This window comes from Humulus lupulus, chromosome 4 (genome assembly GCF_963169125.1).
Source record: "Humulus lupulus chromosome 4, drHumLupu1.1, whole genome shotgun sequence".
Classification (NCBI taxonomy): Eukaryota; Viridiplantae; Streptophyta; class Magnoliopsida; order Rosales; family Cannabaceae; genus Humulus; species Humulus lupulus.
The window spans coordinates 4,612,927-4,631,618 of NC_084796.1; the positions used below are offsets into that span (position 1 = coordinate 4,612,927).

An 18,692-nucleotide genomic window follows, 5' to 3' on the forward strand; every position below is an offset into this window, starting at 1 on the left:
TGATCAATCTAAACCTTGAACCGAAATGTGAATAAACCTTACTTCCCCAAGTGTTTGATAAGCTTATAGTGATCAAGCTTATAATTCCCAACCCAAGTGTTTACACTCTCACACTAACCTATCAACTTGCAGCCTCTGAACTTAGAGTAATAGATGAATAAATGGCTGGGTACTAGGTCCTATTTATAGAGTTTAGGAATGAAAAGATCTTCATTTAACTTGAATAAAAATAATGGCTTTTTAGGTGAAAATAATTTGAATTATCGTTCAGCAGAGGCTGAAGACTCGTTCAGAAAGATGCTGGACTTATTAAGAGGTTGAAGGTTTGAATGGAGAACATTTTTGAAAACTTTCAAACTATGCTGAAGGAGGCGATATATCGCCTGGGCCATTATGCCCGAGGCAATCGTGCAACGTTTCGTGTTTTCCGTATCTACGTACTGCGATATATCACCCCCTATAGCTGCGATATATCGGCATACGCTGAATATTTAAACACGAAATTACACATTTTTAGCTTAATTTGAATTGAGTAAACAGCCTTGACTAAGCCCTCTAACGTTTTCAAAGCTGCTGACTGACCTTAGGGTATTCAAATTTTAACCTTAATAAATTTAATCCTCAAAATACTTAATCATTATTAAACCTATACACACTACTAGAAATATAGGCTTTTACTTCGGTTTTTATAGTGAGCATACAAAAAAACTGAAGTAAAAACCTTTTCAAGCTCTTTTACTTCGCTTTTTAAAAAAAACGAAGTGAAAAATTCATAGTGAAGAGGGCCGTGTTTGGTTGCACAAGCTCGTGTATTATGTTTAGAGATAATAAAAATGCAAAAAAATGGCCGAGCCAAACGTGGCCCTTGTGCACCTTTAACTTTGGTTTTTAGGTAAAAACCGAAGTAGAAAGTGCACTTTCCACTTCGGTTTTTACCTAAAAACCGAAGTTAAAGGTGCACATAATACACGGCTTGGCAATTTCCACTTTCCACTTATGGACCTTTAACTTCGGTTTTTAGGTAAAAACCGAAGTAGAAAGTAGACTTTCCACTTCGGTTTTTACCTAAAAACCGAAGTAAAAGGGTTTTATAACCTTTTTCATCTCCCCGAACGATCATCTCTCTCAAACCCTCCTCTCTCCTCTGTGCAAAAAACCCCCAAAAACCTCCATTAACAACCGTGAGCCAACACCCATTTTCATTCTCCAAACCCTTTTTTTTTTGTTTTTTCTTTATTTCTTGCTACATTTCTACACTATAAACCGAAATATAGTCCAAAAATCTGTTTTTTTTTGCTTTTTAGAGAAAAAAAAGGTATTTGGCCGTGGGTATTTTCTCCTTTGTTTCTTGTCGGATTTTGACCGGATTTTTGTCATTGCAAGGGGATTTTGAGCTTCAAAACAGGTATAGATTACTATAATGTGGTTTTGATGATAATTTTTTATTTTTCTATGTTTTTTTTTATTTTTTTTATTATTCCGAATTTTATAATTAATTTTGTTAAATTTTATAATTAATATAATTAATATTTTGTTAATTTTTATAATTATTTGTTTATTTTGTTAGTTTAAATAATGTGATAAAAATTAGGTTTATTATAAATATATATATGTATATTAGTGAATTTTAGAAATTGTGACAATAGATAAATTTGTTTTTTAAATATTTGGAAAAAAATAAATAGGTTGAAGATGATCAAAGTGTTGTTCATTAGTTTCATTAACTAGTTTGATTTTTTTTATTTATTGGTTTGATAATTAATTATGTAGTTTACTAATTATGTAATGTTTTAGTAGGGTCGTTGATTGAGTGGTGAACTTTGTTGTTCATTTCGGGTGCATTGAAGATTAATATTGAAGGTTAGTTATTTTTTTTTATCTATATTACTATAAGATTTATGTATAAAGATAAGACTAATGTAATCATGCATATTAGATGTAGTGAAAGTTATGTTTGAAAATTAGTGAAGTAGGCTCTGGGAAATTTGCGTGCTGTGGTGATATAAGGATGGATTGATTTATGCTTGATTATTGTGTTTGTTTGTGTTGTTGTTATAGGAAATTTTTAAATTGCGGTATGCTATAGAAACAGAGGATACTCTGCCGAATTTTTTAAAAATTTTATAAGACTAGAACCTAATAATGATGGATTCATCTATGCTTGATTATTGTGTTTGTTTTAAATGGTTTTATAGGTAATTATGAAATTACGGTAGGCTATAGAAACAGAGGATACTCTGCCGAATTTTTTAAAAAATTTATAAGACTAGAACCTAATAATGATGGATTCATCTATGCTTGATTATTGTGTTTGTTTGTATTGGTTTTATAGATAATTATGAAATTACGGTATGCTATAGAAACAGAGGATACTCTGTCGAATTTTTAAAAAAATTTATAAGACTAGAACCTAATATAAGTTTTTTTCTAACTTATTAGGAATTTAATATTGTTATTAGTATGGATAAATCATGGATGCTTGTGAGGAGAGAAACATCACAATTTCAAGATGGATTCAACAAATTTTTAGAGTTTTGCCTAAAGAATTGTAGTGATCCACAAAAAATTCATTGTCCTTGTATCGATTGTGGTAATGGAGTAAAGGGGAATATTACCATGATAAAGGATCATGTATTTTGTCGGGGATTTGATATGAGTTATAGTAAATGGTATTGGCATGGAGAATTATTAAATGATGACCCATATCCATTAGGTAGGCGAGGTGTAGATGATTTTGATGATCATCCTATAGAATTGCTTGATGAAGCACAAGAAGAGTTTTTTCATAATCCAAAAAAATTTGATAGTATGGTTAGAGATGCAGACAGACAATTGTTCAGTGGTTGCAATAAACTAAGATTGCCCACAATGGTTAAATTTTATAACATAAAAGCAGAAAATGGAGTTAGTGATAAGTGTTTCAGTCAATTTTTAGCTGCTTTCAAGGAGATTTTTCCGCTAGAAAATTGTTTTCCGGAGTCTACATATGAAGTAAAGAAAACATTAAGTTTGATAGGGTTGAAGTATGAGAAGATTCATGCATGTCCGAATGATTGTATTTTATATCGTAAGGAGTATGCAGACATGGACGCTTGCCTAGAATGTGGTTTATCACGGTACAAACCTAACAAAAGTAAGGAGATTAGGAAACTTATTCCTCAGAAAGTGCTATGGTACTTACCTTTGACTTCGCGGCTGAAGCGATTATATCGAAGTGCAGAACACTCTAAGAACTTAATATGGCACGAGACTGGACGAGTGAAAGATGGTAAACTCCGGCATCCTGCAGATTCACAGGCCTGGAAGAAGGTAGATTATATCAAGCTAGAATTCAAAAATGAACCAAGACATCTTCGCCTCGGTTTAGCTGCTGATGGAGTAAACCCGCATAGATCTCTTAGTAGTAGGCATAGTTCATGGCCTGTCTTCCTGGTTATGTACAATCTTCCTCCTTGGTTGGTCATGAAAAGGAAGTTCATGATGCTTTCATTAATGATTTCAGGCCCAAAACAACCAGGACATGATATCGATGTTTATTTGGCACCATTAATTGATGATTTGAAAGAGTTGTATGAAAATGGTGTTGATGCATATGATGGTTTTAAAAAAGAAGTGTTTAATTTGAAAGCGGTGTTGTTATGGACTGTTAATGATTTTCCAGCATATGGTAACCTATCAGGTTTAAGCACAAAAGGTTACCAAGCTTGTCCAATTTGTTGCACCAGCACAAGGGCCCGTCGCTTGTCAAATGGACGCAAAATGTGTTATATGGGTCATAGACGATATTTGCATTTAAGTCATCCTGACAGAAATAAAGAAAAAGCATTTGACGGTACTGTGGAACGAGACATTGCTCCTTTGCCATTGTCAGGTGAGCAAATTCTTAAGGAAGTAGAAAAAGTTGACTTTAGGTATGGGAAGAAGAATAAAAACAAAAAAGTCAATGGATGTTTTCAAAGAAAATCAATTTTATTTCAACTTCCTTACGGGAAAGATTTACTCGTTAGACATTGCTTGGATGTCATGCACATAGAAAAAAATGTATGTGAAAGTATAATCGGTACATTACTTGATATCCCAGGTAAAACCAAAGATGGTTTGTCTAGTTGTTTAGATCTTGTTGAGATGGGTACACTACTACAAAAAAGGATTTTTAGGACTAGCATTGCAAGTCCTAAAAAAGTTTTTAGGACTCGCGGGGCGCGAGTCCTCTATTTGAGAGCCTTAAAAACTAAGGTATTTTAGGACTCGCGTTGCGAGTCCTAAAAGAATGTTTTTAGGACTCGCGTTGCAAGTCCTAAAAAATCTGGTTGCGTGCCTTTAATTAAGTTTTTAGGACTCGCATCGCGAGTCCTAAAAGAACATTTTTAGGACTCGCGTTGCGAGTCCTAAAAAATCTAGTGCGAGTCCTAAAATATCTAGTTGAGTTCCTTTAATTAAGTTTTTAGGACTCGCATCGCGAGTCCTAAAATAACATTTTTAGGACTTGCAACGCGAGTCCTAAAAAATCTGGTGCGAGTCCTTAAAAATCTGGTTGAGTGCCTTTAATTAAGTTTTTAGGACTCGCATTGCGAGTCCTAAAAGAATGTTTTTAGGACTCGCAATGCGAGTCCTAAAAAATCTGATTAAGTGCTTTAATTAATTTTTTAGGACTCACTTTGCATGCCCTTAAAAGTATATATATTTTTTTAAAATGCAGCTACAATTTTCATTTTGATTTAGAAAAAATATATCCCTTTGAGTGTCCAAAATGTATTATATATGTTAGATTTCAAAAATTTCATAAGAAAATACAACAAAATAATTTTTTATTAATTACTCAAAAATATAATTTCAATATTTAGTCTACTCGGCTTACAAAATCATATTACATGATAGTTTATACTACAATCAAATTCTATTATCACCAAATATTAAACAAGAGATGTATACAAAGTTAGTGAAATATATTTTTTATTCTAAAAACTTCAACTACCAATGTTGTCTAGTATTGTGCCAAAGAAATGCATCTCAATATAGACCTGCACATTATAAAAAAGCTTTTTAATACACATCTTGCACTGAAAATAGAAAATTAAAACATAGTAAAGTACACATCTTGCACTGAAAATAGAAAGAAAAAAAAAGCCAAACATAGTAAAATACACATCTTGCACTGAAAATAGAAGAAAAAGAGAAAAACCAACATGTCACCATCTATAGAAAATCGGACAGCATATCTCCTAATTTACTAGCCTAGCTATCTGTTACATTCAACACCAACATGTCAAACAAATCAAATAGCACACAGATTTTCAACCATATAGTAACACCCTTTCATCTTTTCATTAATCGATAACACCCTAAACTATAATTTTATGTGCTTCCTAAACTATAATTTTAAAACAATGTAATAATATGTCTAGCTAGAGAATATATGACACTTGCTATATATTAAACTGCACCAATAATAAAAAATAATGTCAAAGATTACCTTATAACAATAATTCTTGATATAATATAATGATAATTTCCATCTCCAAGAGTCAATTCAATAAGAGATCGCTCATATGGATGAATAGTATGTCTCTTTGGAAAACTCTCCATGTAAGTCCTCAAAGGAGCTGCCAATTCCTGAAGACAGAGAAAGAAAGCAATATGTCAAAAAATTTACAGAAGAACCACTCTCCTTCCCTCTCAACCTCACCAACTACCAATATTTATGTAGAAAGTGCAAAACATATTACTATTCAGAGTATTTAATGGGTGATGATACTTTAAATTATAAATGACAAATGGAAGTTAAGAACAAACTTTCATCAGCGCATCAAGCTGCTTTGCACCGCTATTTCTCTCTCGCTTTGCAATGTTGGCAATGCCTATGTCATAAACAAGCTAGTTTAGTAGCAGGAGCTATAAACAGAGTTCCATCTAATCCATTTATGTGCAGTTATGTCAACAAGAAACCACCTTTGTGAAAATGTAACTCTCAAAGAAAGATACCAATATAGAGAAAATCTCTCTCTTACTTCTCTCTGTTTATGTCTCTAAGAAATACAAGTCACACAAATTAGTTTTTAGAAACAAGTAAGACCTATATATATTAAAGGCTGAGACTTATAGACATAGACCTAAAACAATGGATTTAAAGGGCATAAAATGACAACATATGGTATTTGTTACAAATATCATGGTTATGTATTACTATGAGAATTACTTACTACAAATTCCAAATATACATATATTTATTTGTATATACTCTGGCAGAATATATACAAATGGTTACTGAGGTATTTTGTTGAACCAGATAGCAAGAAGGAAGCCATCTTTTTGGATTTGTTGGAAGCCAAAAGCAAAATCTCCAGATGGAGATTGCCATGACTCATTTTTGGTAAGTTGCGTAGTGAGTGATGAACCCAAAGATATGTTCCTTTGAGTTTGATCAACACTAATAGTGCTGCTGATAGAGGAGAGCAGCATCAATATAAATAAGCTAAGATATATTGTATGTGAAGTAGTACTCATTTTTGTGTTCTAATGCAATGGAAGTATAAGAAAAACTACACATCTACCTACATATATATATATTATATTTGTGTTGGTAATTCCATACTTAATAATGGTGACTACTTAATTTCAAAATCTCAGAAGAAGAAAAGTCTATTTATTTAATATGGCTTTGATTTTTGGTGCCCTGTTTTTCTATGTTAATAAATGTCCATGTGGACTTTGAACACATTTGCTTTGGTGGACTGGGTCTTGGAATGGAAGAGTATATCATTCCAAATATACATATATTGCTTTGGTGCAGAATCATACTCTTGGCAGCCTGGGTGTTTATAATCTCTTGTTTTATGAATAACTTGTAGTTGTAGTGTGACTCTTAAGACTGCCAGAAATTAGTTTTTTATATGACTTAATATTGAGGGATTTTCAGGTGTTAAGTGAGGCTGAAAAGTTAAAGACTTGGTTGGATGAAAAGGAAGCTGAGCAAATGAAGTAAGTTATTCTTAATGTATTTTATATGTTGTAATGAGCAATTGAAACACAGATAAAAAAAAGTATCAAAGATGGATAAAAGACCAAAAAAGTTTCTAAAGAAACAGCAAATAATTTGAAGATAAGGGTAATAAAGAAAAAGAAGAATGCAAACCTTTCATATCAATCACCAAAGCCAAAAGCAAAATTCAACATCAAGTATATGTTAGCATGGTTTAATAGTTGAAGATTCTTCATTGGGTCCCAAACTTGCAATTAAGTTTATTTTATTTGACTCTTATGACTAAATTCAGAACTAGCTGAGCCTGAGTCAAGACAACAGTCACCTCCAACCAAACACTCACATACAAACAAATTCATTGATCAAAATCATACATAAACCAAATTCAACAAACCCAAGTTCAAAGAAGGTACCAAATCAATAACTATCAATTTGATTCACTCTTTTTATAAGTCTTTCCCAATTTTCAAATAAGATCATGAGACAGAGAAGAAATTCATAGAAATTCAATTCAATAATTTTCAAACACCTGCCACTCCAGAAGTCTTATAAATCTACAATTTGGCAAAAATGAAACAAATTTGATCAAACAATTTTAATAATCAAAGATACCCCAAAAAACAACACATCAAAATCAAGAAAAATGAAATTGTCAAAGGAAAGAAGAGATTTTGAGACCAGGCAAGAATTAAGAAATGTTTTTAATTAACATACCTGTGGTTTTTAATAATGATATATTATTGGATAAATTATTTAAAAAATCGATCTCATGTGGATATGGCACATACTTCCGGTTCCAAGAGTTACATGCGGATTAAAGTTGATGAGGTATGCATTATATTTTATTGAATTTTCTGTTAAGTTAAAAATGTGCCTTAGCTGTAGCTTTATTCAAATAATTTGGTTTATGGGTTTTGGATTTGAGTAGTGTGTGAAGATGTAAATGAGCTTTGAAGAAAAATATGTAAAAGTATGTCTGTGCAAACAAATACATGTTGAAGTAATAATCATACACAGAATAAAGCAAAAGAAGATAAAAAAAAAAAGACAAAACATGGATTCAAATGGTTCATGTTTAAGAAAAAAATTAATGCTTTGTTGCTATAGGTCCAACACTCAATTCAAGTATCATGTCTTACCTCTGTTGCACTTCTTGTTACTTGAAATAGGTATTCATGTTCAGCATGTATACTTCCTATTCAAGTTTTTGCATCACAAGCTACACTTATAATACTCCAAGCATAGCTTGAGGGGGCTTTTAGTAAATAAGTTAGTTGACAGTCAGGATTGTTAGTTATAGAATTAATTTGTTAGTGTCAGTTGGTCTCGGTGAGAATTAATTGTTAGCAATCTGTTAGTGTCAATTGATTTTAGTGAGCTAGCATATAAACCTCTTTCTTTCTACGCATTTTCTATTATTCTTTTCTAACTAATAATTGTTTCATCCCTAAGCTTCCTAAATCTTCCATTGTACTTTACATAAATCAATAAAAATCTTTAGCAACTAGATCATATCTTTAATTGAGCTTTCATCAATTTTTTCCTTCTTGTCTTTGCCTTCTCATTTCTTATTATATGTATGTGTAAAAATATATAAATAAAAAAATTGGTGAACTTATCCAAAAGGGTTGATGATGATGATGATGATTAAGATGTATGCATATATGTGTGTGTGTGATATATAGCATAGACCAATAATGGGATGTAAGAGACAGAAGTGAAAGAAAACATATTAATGTGTAGTAGGAGTGGTGAAAAGCCCCAATGAAGGAACATTATTTGATATCGAGCATCAGGTTTGGCGTTCCCTTCCTTCTTGGCAGCATCCAATTATATGTATTTATATATATGATATGAACTATTTTGTCTCTAACTATAGCATCTGGTTATAACTATAGCATATATATAATTAGTCATCATGATTTGTCCTACATGATGCATAAATTAAAGCAAGGCTTTTGGAATGATTATTCATTGAAATTTGGAGTGTCCCACTAAAACAATTCCAATTAGTACTAATATTAAGGCTAATTCTGAACCAAATCCATTTAAAAAATCTGCTTTCAAAACAATAGAAAAAAGAAACAATATCTCATGATAGTAAATTAGTTTCCTAACAGAATATTACCTTCTGTTGTTAAAAGAAATGACAGTTCCTCCATCCCTATTGCCAATAAACTATTGATTTAGTTCTTTCTACAAAATGACATGAAAATAAAAACATCAATGGATAGTTGAAGCTAAAAAAAATAACCTACTATTATTATTTTTCATGAAACTGAACCTTTTAACCAGTAGGGGGCGCTAAAATGTATTCGATAAACAACCAGCCAAGAAGAAACAAAGAGAGAGACTATGAACCAAACTTGAAACCTGTTTAATCATAACTTGCAAGCTAGCTTCTCAAGTCCCATCCTCAATTTTCTGAAATTAGAAAGATTATACAGAAACAATTAGAAGAAAATTACTACACTTAACTTTCTTTGATAATATTTTCTCTAATTAATCCGCTAGACAACTACATATAAATATATTAGAGCATTAGATCATATATAAATCTTTATGATTACAGTTATTATATTAAAACTACCTATTCATGCTATTTTAGATCATATAACTATAAACCCAGCTACACAATTTATCATCCCTTTATGCTTTCTTTAGTTCTCAAGATTGCATATTAGAATCAATCAAGTTTTCCATAGTCTGTAGCAATACTATGGGAAGCAGCCATTGTGTAAAACTTCTCAGTAATTTCTAAAACCTGAAGACTAACAGAAGCACTCAAGTTTTCTTCCCAGAGCTCCTGAAAATGGTAAGTTATTAGCCACCTAAAAGTAAAATATGACTGAACAAATTCAGAATGAGGTTGAAGCTTCAAGAGACAAAAATTCCCCATTGGCATAAATTTCAATGCTCTTAGGGTGAAAATGTTCATAACCATTCAGCAGCAGTACAGATCACCATTAGAAAAATAAATTAAACTCAAATATAGGTCAACAGAACCAAGAGGCATCACAATGTCTCAAACTTCCTTTTCGATGTGCATTGTAAGAACAAGGATCAAGTCACCAGAACTATTATGAAAACAAAGTAAGATAAATGAAGTCAAAGAGTAGAAGCATGCATACCTATCAAGCCTCTGAGTTGTCCAGCCCCAACGAGCCCCCAAGCCTCCACGTCTTGCCCAGCCCCTGCACCGTCGAGCCCAGACCCGAGACCCCCCCACCCGCCGTCGAGCCACCAGTCGTTGCTGTCGAGCCCAGTCCCGAGCCACTAGTCGTTGCTGTCGAGCCCAGCCCCGAGCCCCCTGCTGCCGAACAGCCTGACCCATCTGCAAAATTTTCTTTAGTGTTAAATATTTTTGAAAAATTTCGGCAGAGTTTCCCCTATAAATAGGACTACCCAAACCTGTAAACATTCAATTTGCTATGAAAATTTGCAACAGATCACAGAGCAGTACTCATAACTGATTCTAAATTCATATCATTCCAAAGAATTAGTTGAAGGGATACCTTAATCCGAATATCATTGCTGAGCCTCCAATCATATGCAGAGTAGCAACTTGTTCCACATCCTCTGAGGTTATAAAGATTGACTCGCGGTTCATGAATGATGGGTCCACTGGAATTGAAACGACTGTGTTCATTCCCTTAACTCTACAAAATTCTCTCACCATAAATTGAAGGCTAACATGGATGCGATTCATGATGTGATCGGCAAATGGTTGGCCTTCGGTCAGAGTATTTTCTGGATTGATGTGAGACCCAGCTGATGACAGATGTGGGCTAGTCAAAGAATTACAGTTCGTCTTATCCTTGGATGGACTTTTTGACATAGGAGGTTTCTTTTTTAGAGGACCCTACGCAACATCAAGTAAAAATAATATTAAAATAATGGACCAACAAATATTTTAATAGGAAAAAATTAAAGAATTCGTTTATACCTAGTCAGTCATAATTAATTTTTTTGGCCAAGGAATGAATACATCATAAGCATCTCGAACACAGCGTATCTCCCCAACAGAACATGGGATTTCAGCATCCTCTTGTAATATTTTGGTGACTCGCACCCTCGCGTATTCGTCTGTCAGTTGCACACCATGAATAGTCAGTGGACCCACCCCATCAATGACAACACCCTCTGCCACCTCATTATGAATATTATCCGAACAAAGTAACACATAATCCTGCATGTACGGTGTGTCATCTTGCATGTATGGTGTGTGATATCCTTCGTCGTTCTGCTCGTCATCGTTATCGTGTCATCCATATCATCTATCCCACTTGCTTGTTTAGCTTTTTCCTCCTCTAAAGCTTTAAGTTCTGCTCTGAGCCTCGCAATTTCTGCATCTTTCTTACTAACAACATCAGCCATTTTTGTTGCTATTTTTGGTTTTCTTCCAAAGACGGACGAAATCTTCGCAAACGACCTACAATAATCAACCAAATTTATTTAAAAACTAAAATATTATAGAATTAAGTTAAATGCAACAAATAAAAAATGATATCATACCCAAGTGCTCTAACACGCCCTGGATGCTCAGGTGTCCCTAAAGCTTGCGTTAATATGTCATTCCGACCCTTTGCAATGATTTCTGCACTACTAACTTTTTCTTTCAGCTCATTCTGTGGAACAAACCAGTGATCACTTATATTAGTGACTTATAAGAACTTTATCATTCCTACATTACTTTAAAATACTTGCTTGAAACCACTTACAATTCTTGCTTCAATTTGTTTGTCCAAATCTGTGACAAGAACCTTCTTCTTTTCTCGTGCTCTTATCCAAACTTGGTACCGTTCTACATCTGCCACACCTAGTTCAGTTTTCTACAACATACAACAATTAATTAAAGTTGGTGAGTGCAATATTCTTCATAACAGGTTGACAGTTATAAAATAGTGATGTAAATTACTTACCAAGTCCTCTATAACATTGGTAAGCCTTCTACGAGATGTACGATGCCTCGAAGTATATTTGAGAGCTCTTTCACGTTGTGCTTCCCGCAAAGCCTACATAAAATAAGTAACAATAAGTTTTTAAGCAATTATTAGTATTTCAAAACTAATAAATCATATACATAATAGATATACATAATAGTACCATAAACTCAGGAGATAAACGGTGGCTAACAAATGTCCTCCAATCTTCTAGGTCAAGTTCTGGATATTTCTTAGGAAGGATTTGGAGTTCTTCTATCAGACCGTCTTCTGCCAAAGGGTAGATGTAGTCACTAGTGATGTTGGTCTTAAAATCTCTCATCATTCTTCCAGCACATTTAATTAATTCTGGTTTCCAATTTTCTGGAATGTTAAAGGCACCCTGAAATAGAAAGAAAATGATTAATGAAATGCAAAGTAATTCATGAAAATGATCAATAAATTAAAGTAATTAAAATATTTTCTTACATATACATCCTCCCATATTCTATTCTTCAATTCTTGTGGGACTTGTCTCCAATCCTTATAATTGAGAGAGACCGTTCTCCTAGTTTTAACTCCAAGGTACGATTGCATCTCACTATATACTTTCCCTATAGGTTGACCTTTATCATTAAACTGAACATTTCTCTTTATTCCCTTAGCTTTTTTATTATTGATATTGTTCTTCTTTGTTGGGCCTCGCCTATTTGGTGTGTTCTCCCCTTCAGAAATTGTCATCTGCACATAAACAAGAATTAACGTTACAATTATGACAGAAATCAATACATATTTAACATAAAAATGAATACATTACTCACTGGACACATTTTCTTTTCCTTTTTCTTTTCTTGGTTGATCCACATTGACATACGGCTTGTTTCTCTTCTTTAGACAATGTAAAACAAGCAGGAGGCAAATATGTGCGAGCCCCTTTTTCTTCAGGTGCCAAACGGTGTCTTATACCACTACTACAAAATATCCTTTACGAGACACTTTTTTAGGACACGCACATAAATGCAAGTCCTTAAAAATATTTATGGAGTTTTTAGGACACTCATTGAGAGTCCTGAAAAAACACAATTTAGGACTCGCAATGAGTGTCCTAAAAAAATATGCGAGTCCTAAAAAAATCTGGCCTAAAAAATGAGTGTTTTACCTAACACTTTTAAGGACTTGCTTTGGGAGTCCTTAATACTTTTTAAGGACTCGCTTTGCGAGTCCTAAAAACACTAAGCGAGTCCTAAAAACACTTGGGCTAAAAACACTTGGGCTAATAGAGTATTTAGGACTCTCAAAGCAAGTCCTTAAAATTGTCTCATTGTTTAAAAAATATTGGGTCAAAATACACATTTGGGATTTATTTCAGTCACACACAAAATATTTTTAATTTAAATAAAAAAAATTGTGTTAACTAAAAAGAATTTATATATTAGATATCATATATTTTTTAATTAAATAAATGAGAAAATTAAAAAAAAAAAAAAAAAAAAAAACTGAAACCCTCTTTCCCTCTATCTTCCTCGAAGCTCTTCCCTCTTTCCCTCCATCTTCCTTATTTTCCCTCTATCTTCCCCGAGCTCCATCTTCCCTCTTCCCCTCTATCTTCCTTTTTTTCCCCCTCTTTTCCCTCTATCTTCCCCGAAGCTCTCTTCTCCGAAGCCCTCTTTCTCTCTCTCGACGGCGGCAAGGGGATCGGGGTGCATTTGGGAGTCCCTATTTCCAAACCAGCGTGTATTTTACAAGTTTTTTGACATTGAACGTCTTAGCATTAATAATCTTAATGTGTAGAACGATCAACCATTGACTTGGCAAATTGGTTGATGATCATGGATAGAGTTGGTCAAGTATACTTTATACCTTGGAACATACGGTAAGAAATAGTGTAAACTTTTCTTATTTGATTATTCATATATTAAAAATTTAATTATTTTACTTAACACGCTTCTTATTTTAGGGAACATTGGATGTTGGTGATTGCTATGCCAAAAAGAAAAATCGTGTTCTTAGATCCACTGAAATCACACAAACGTCCTAAAGAAATTGATTCAATGATAATGAGGTAAATTTTAAATTTTTTAAAATATTTCTTAATATGCAACAACTATTACATGTTACTACATTTTAATAACTTTTGTCAATTTTCTTTTTAAATAGTGCATATTATAAGGCTTCTTCCAATGAATTACTCGGCCATCCTACAAAGATATTCAATGTTGAATGTCCAAGACAACCACAAAGTCATGAATGTGGTTTTTATGTGTTGAAGTACATTAGAGATCTTGTACGAGCATCAAATGCAATAGTAACTCTAAAAGAAAAAGTAAGTTCATTTTTTATAACTTATTTTGGTATCGATAATCTATAAAATTAATTTATATTTATTAATTTTACAGTTTGGTGGGAAGACACAATATTGTGAGATTGCAGACCTCTTGCCAATCCAACACGAATGGTTAGGTCAATTGATGACATACATTTATCAGTAAGCCTATTTTGTTTATAAGTTCGTTTAGTTGTAAGTTATTAGTTTTTTGTAAATGTATTAATGTTAAGGGCTAGTTATCTTACTTAAGTACTTGTGTTTTATATGCTTATGTATAACATTTTTAATTAATAAAAGTTATCATATTTTTATTCAATATTGTAAATTCATATAATTAAATCGTTGAAAAAGAATTAGGCCAAAATATATATATATATATTAATTAGACCATTTAAATATATATAAATAAAATTAGACCAAAAAAAAAAAAATATATATAAATAGAAATCGTCTATTTAAAAATAATCAGAAATAATAAGAAATAATCGTTGAAAAAGAATTAGGCTAATATATATATATATTAATTAGAAAATTTAAATATATATAAATAAAATTAGGCAAAATATATATATATAAATAGAAATCGTCCATTTAAAAATAATCAAAAATATATATTAATTAAAAAGCTGGGGCACTTTCTACTTCGGTTTTTAGGTAAAACCAAAGTAAAAGGGCCACTTTCCACTTCGGTTTTACCTAAGAGCCGAAGTAGAATATCCCCTTTCTACTTCGGTTCTTAGGTAAAACCAAAGTGGAAAGTGGCCCTTTTACTTCGGTTTTACCTAAAAACCGAAGTAGAAAGTGCCCAGGATGGTCGCGTATATTCACTTTCTACTTCGGTTATTATGTAAAACCGAAGTAGAAAATGGGGATTCTACTTAAGTTTTTAACTAGTTTTTACTTCGCTTCGAACTACTGCGGTTGCGAATTTTAGCGAAAACCGAAGTAAATCAAGCTTAAAAACTGAAGTAAAAGCCCCTTTTCCTTGTTGTGACATGACATGTGCTATTATCTTATTGGGTCTTATCTAAACCTTATAATATAATAAATATAACCTTCAATATCTGTCATATTAATCAAACCTTAGGTTAAATTTAATATTCCTAAACTATAGGTTAAACTTAGAAAATCTACAAGTGTTACTATGAGTGTCCAAATAAATCCCGGTCTGAACCAAAAATCCACAGTCATAAAGATAATACTATTATTACTATTATACTACTATCTAACTTAGCTAAGTAAAGTTCTTGGACTCTACAGTGTTTGATGAACTAGTCACCAAGATAACCTATCGCATGACCGTAGAGTCACAACCATGGGATTCCGCCCCCTAGCCAAGTGACAAACGGTCACCTAGGCCTTTGGCCCTGGCTCTGAGTAACTAGTCCTAGACTAGTCAAGCGCTTATAATTTTCATCGACCTTAGGGTAGGTCAAGCATTAATGCTCCCAGAGTCATTCAACATTGATATCGATTAGATCTAATCTTTTATCAGCCTTGTGTTCATGATGCTTATGCCGTTTCTGACTCTCAGGTTAGTAATACGCGACCAGTGCCGACCCTGACTAGTCAGTGCCATACACAAGTAAGCAATGCTACCGAACATATATCATATGACAAATATCTGAATATAGGGCATTCATCATGCTTACTTAACAATTGCTAGCATAATTAGGACCATGCATAAACACAGAGGCTCAAGCTCTAAACAATCTCATATTCAATATTCATAGCATGCCCTAATCACATGTTTCTCGTGCAACACATGCATCACATTTAATCACTTGACATGCCTCAACAATAACCATGCATGTCACATTTAGACATCCAACATGCATCAAGAATAACCATGCATGTCATATACATAGGGTGCAGTTTTCTTACCTTTGGTCCAAGCACAGTTTACCAATAAACGAGCCACAAGCACGATCCTTATTCCAAGCCTCTAGTGATAAGTGATAACCTAGTCACAACCATAAACGGTGATCCAATAAGTTCAAGTTCTAAAACCAAATCCCAGATGCAAGACCTAGCCTTTGAAACATCCAATCCCACTAAATCGGGTAGTAGGAATGATCCCGAGGCCTAAGGTTTGAGTTCCCAAGCTTAAAACATCATTTCGGTCATAAATACCCTCAAGAGTCGTGGCCCCAACTCACTGAGCTGCGGCCCCCAACCAAATAGAGGAATCAGGGGCAAGCGCCGCGGTGCCCTATACCTAGTGTCGCGGCCCCCAGAGCTCACAAAGCCTTCCACCTACTTCATTGAGCTTGGGTCACGGCGCCCAAGAACAGGGTCGCGGCCTAACCTCAGACCAACCATTTTTCCCCGTCTTCAACCTTTTAAAACCTCCCACAAACTTATCCAAACATCTCCAAACTCAAAAATCAAAGTTCCCAAACATCCCCATCATCCAAAACCAACAAAACCCAAGCCTCAAATCTAACAAAAACTCATCAAAACACAAAGTCCAATTCAAGCTTAAAAACTTTAAAAAACCTAAAACTTAAAACTTGAATTACCTTCGATTGAGTTGTTTCCAACTAAATCCTCCGGCTAATAAGCTTCTAATTGTAATGCCCCGAAATCCCTAATGCGGTTTAATGGCTGGATTAGTAGGTCGGGAGGGCCATAATTGCTTTATTATGCCATTAAATGATTGTATGCATGTTTATGTGAATTATATTATAATATGATGTTAAATGCATGCATGTGGGTCCACATTTGATTGTTAGGGTGTTTTGGTAATTTGGCCAGTTGAGGGCATATTTGTGTATTTTGGTGCATATTGTGAGTTATGGATGAGATCCCATTATTATAGGGATATATTCGAGCTATTCGACATGAGACTGCCTTATATTGCAAATTAGCAGTTTTGTCATAACGGAGTCATTTATTGGGATATTGAGTAATGGGAATGTTTATTTGAAGATAAATTAGGAGTTATTGAGATCAGGAGGAAATTATGGAGGTTTTGACTATTATGTCCCCGGGGGTGTTTTCGGGACCCCGAGCATTAGGTTTTATTTGAGGTTACTTAAGCCTGAAGTAGTTCGTCAGAAAGAAACCGTATGTTAAAACCTTTCTCTCTCTCTTCCAGTCGTGGGTGCTTGAATACGCACGTTCTTGCTGCGTGTCCGAGAAGTCAGGGATATATCAGACACGTGATGTCTGATATATGCACGTTTACCTTGCGTGGTTGACTTTATAAGAGGTCATAGCTTCCAACTCCAGTTCGTACCACGAGCTGGATGCCTCCTCGACTTGCGGCGTTCACAGTCCTGACTCGGTCCTTAAGTAATCTTGGTGAACTTTTTGGATCCCCGAGCTAACAAGGTAGGACCTGACGACAGCAGCTCTGGTCATGGGGGATCCACGGAGCTAAGATATAATTAGGCCATCTATCAGCTCGCTAATAGCCCGTTGGAAAATTAGGGCGTACAATGATAACTGAACAGCCCATGTGTTTTTCTATGATTTTCTTTCATCAATTTCCCCATAAATACTCATAATTCATCTTTTTCTTCTATACACATAGTCTTTAGTGTACTTGTGTTTGAAGTTAGAGAAAAGCTAGACAATTAAAGGTAAAAATTTTAACTCTACTTTGTCAAAGTTGAGTATATACTGATTTGTGGTATTATGGGAAGTGTTTTTTTTTTACTTATGGACATTCAATAATGGAAGTTTTATTTGTCCTTATGGCCAAAAAAAATTATTCTCGTTAATGGATTCATACGCACAATTCTAAGTAGTTTAAAAATAAAATTTGAAGTTGATCACATTGGTGCATGATAACCATAACACAAGTTGTTCTCTTTAGCTTCCTTTGCTCTAAAAGCTGTTACATTAGTTGGTTAGTTGTAAAGCTGTTATAACAGCTGAAGATTAGAAATTTGTTTTCTTTTAATCAATTCTTGTAATACCTTGTAAGTACTCAGCTATAAATAAAAGACAGTCCTCATTTTTTTTCTGGTTATGATAAGAAACAACCTTCCAAGGAATTTTACTCAAATTTTCTCTAAATAGTTCTTGATTCTTTGGTTCCTTTATGGTATCAGAGCCACTGACTAAGGTCATCCATGACATAACTTATTAATAATCACAAATCAAACTACTTATAATAGAACAACATTTAAGAAAGAAAGAAATAAAAAGAAAAGACAAAAAAAAGAATCTAATCAAATAATTGAATAGAGTAGTTGTACAAGCTTCACATGCATAAAAATATATACACATTGAAAGAGGAAAAAGAAAACAATTTTATATATGTTTTTTGCTAAACAATAAGGTTTTAACTTGTATATATACATATGATACAACGTGGTGTGTGAGCATGTTGTAGAAATATTCTTTTAGATTTAGAAACTAAATTATTTTGCTACCACAAAATCTATTTTCTTGTAGTGGCAGCATGTTGTATATTTTGCTATATATAGCAGCAAGATTATTACTTTACTCAATT

The 18,692-nt window shown here is 33.5% G+C and overlaps 1 long non-coding RNA gene across 1 annotated transcript; it reads right to left on the bottom strand.

The window, feature by feature from the left end:
- Window positions 1-8,862: 8,862 nt before the first annotated feature.
- On the bottom strand, window positions 8,863-10,167 carry LOC133828784 (uncharacterized). Its single transcript, XR_009891318.1, has 3 exons — window positions 10,111-10,167; window positions 9,238-9,403; window positions 8,863-9,143 (listed from the first exon to the last, which is right to left on the bottom strand). It is a non-coding gene; the product is annotated as an uncharacterized LOC133828784 (long non-coding RNA).
- Window positions 10,168-18,692: the final 8,525 nt, after the last annotated feature.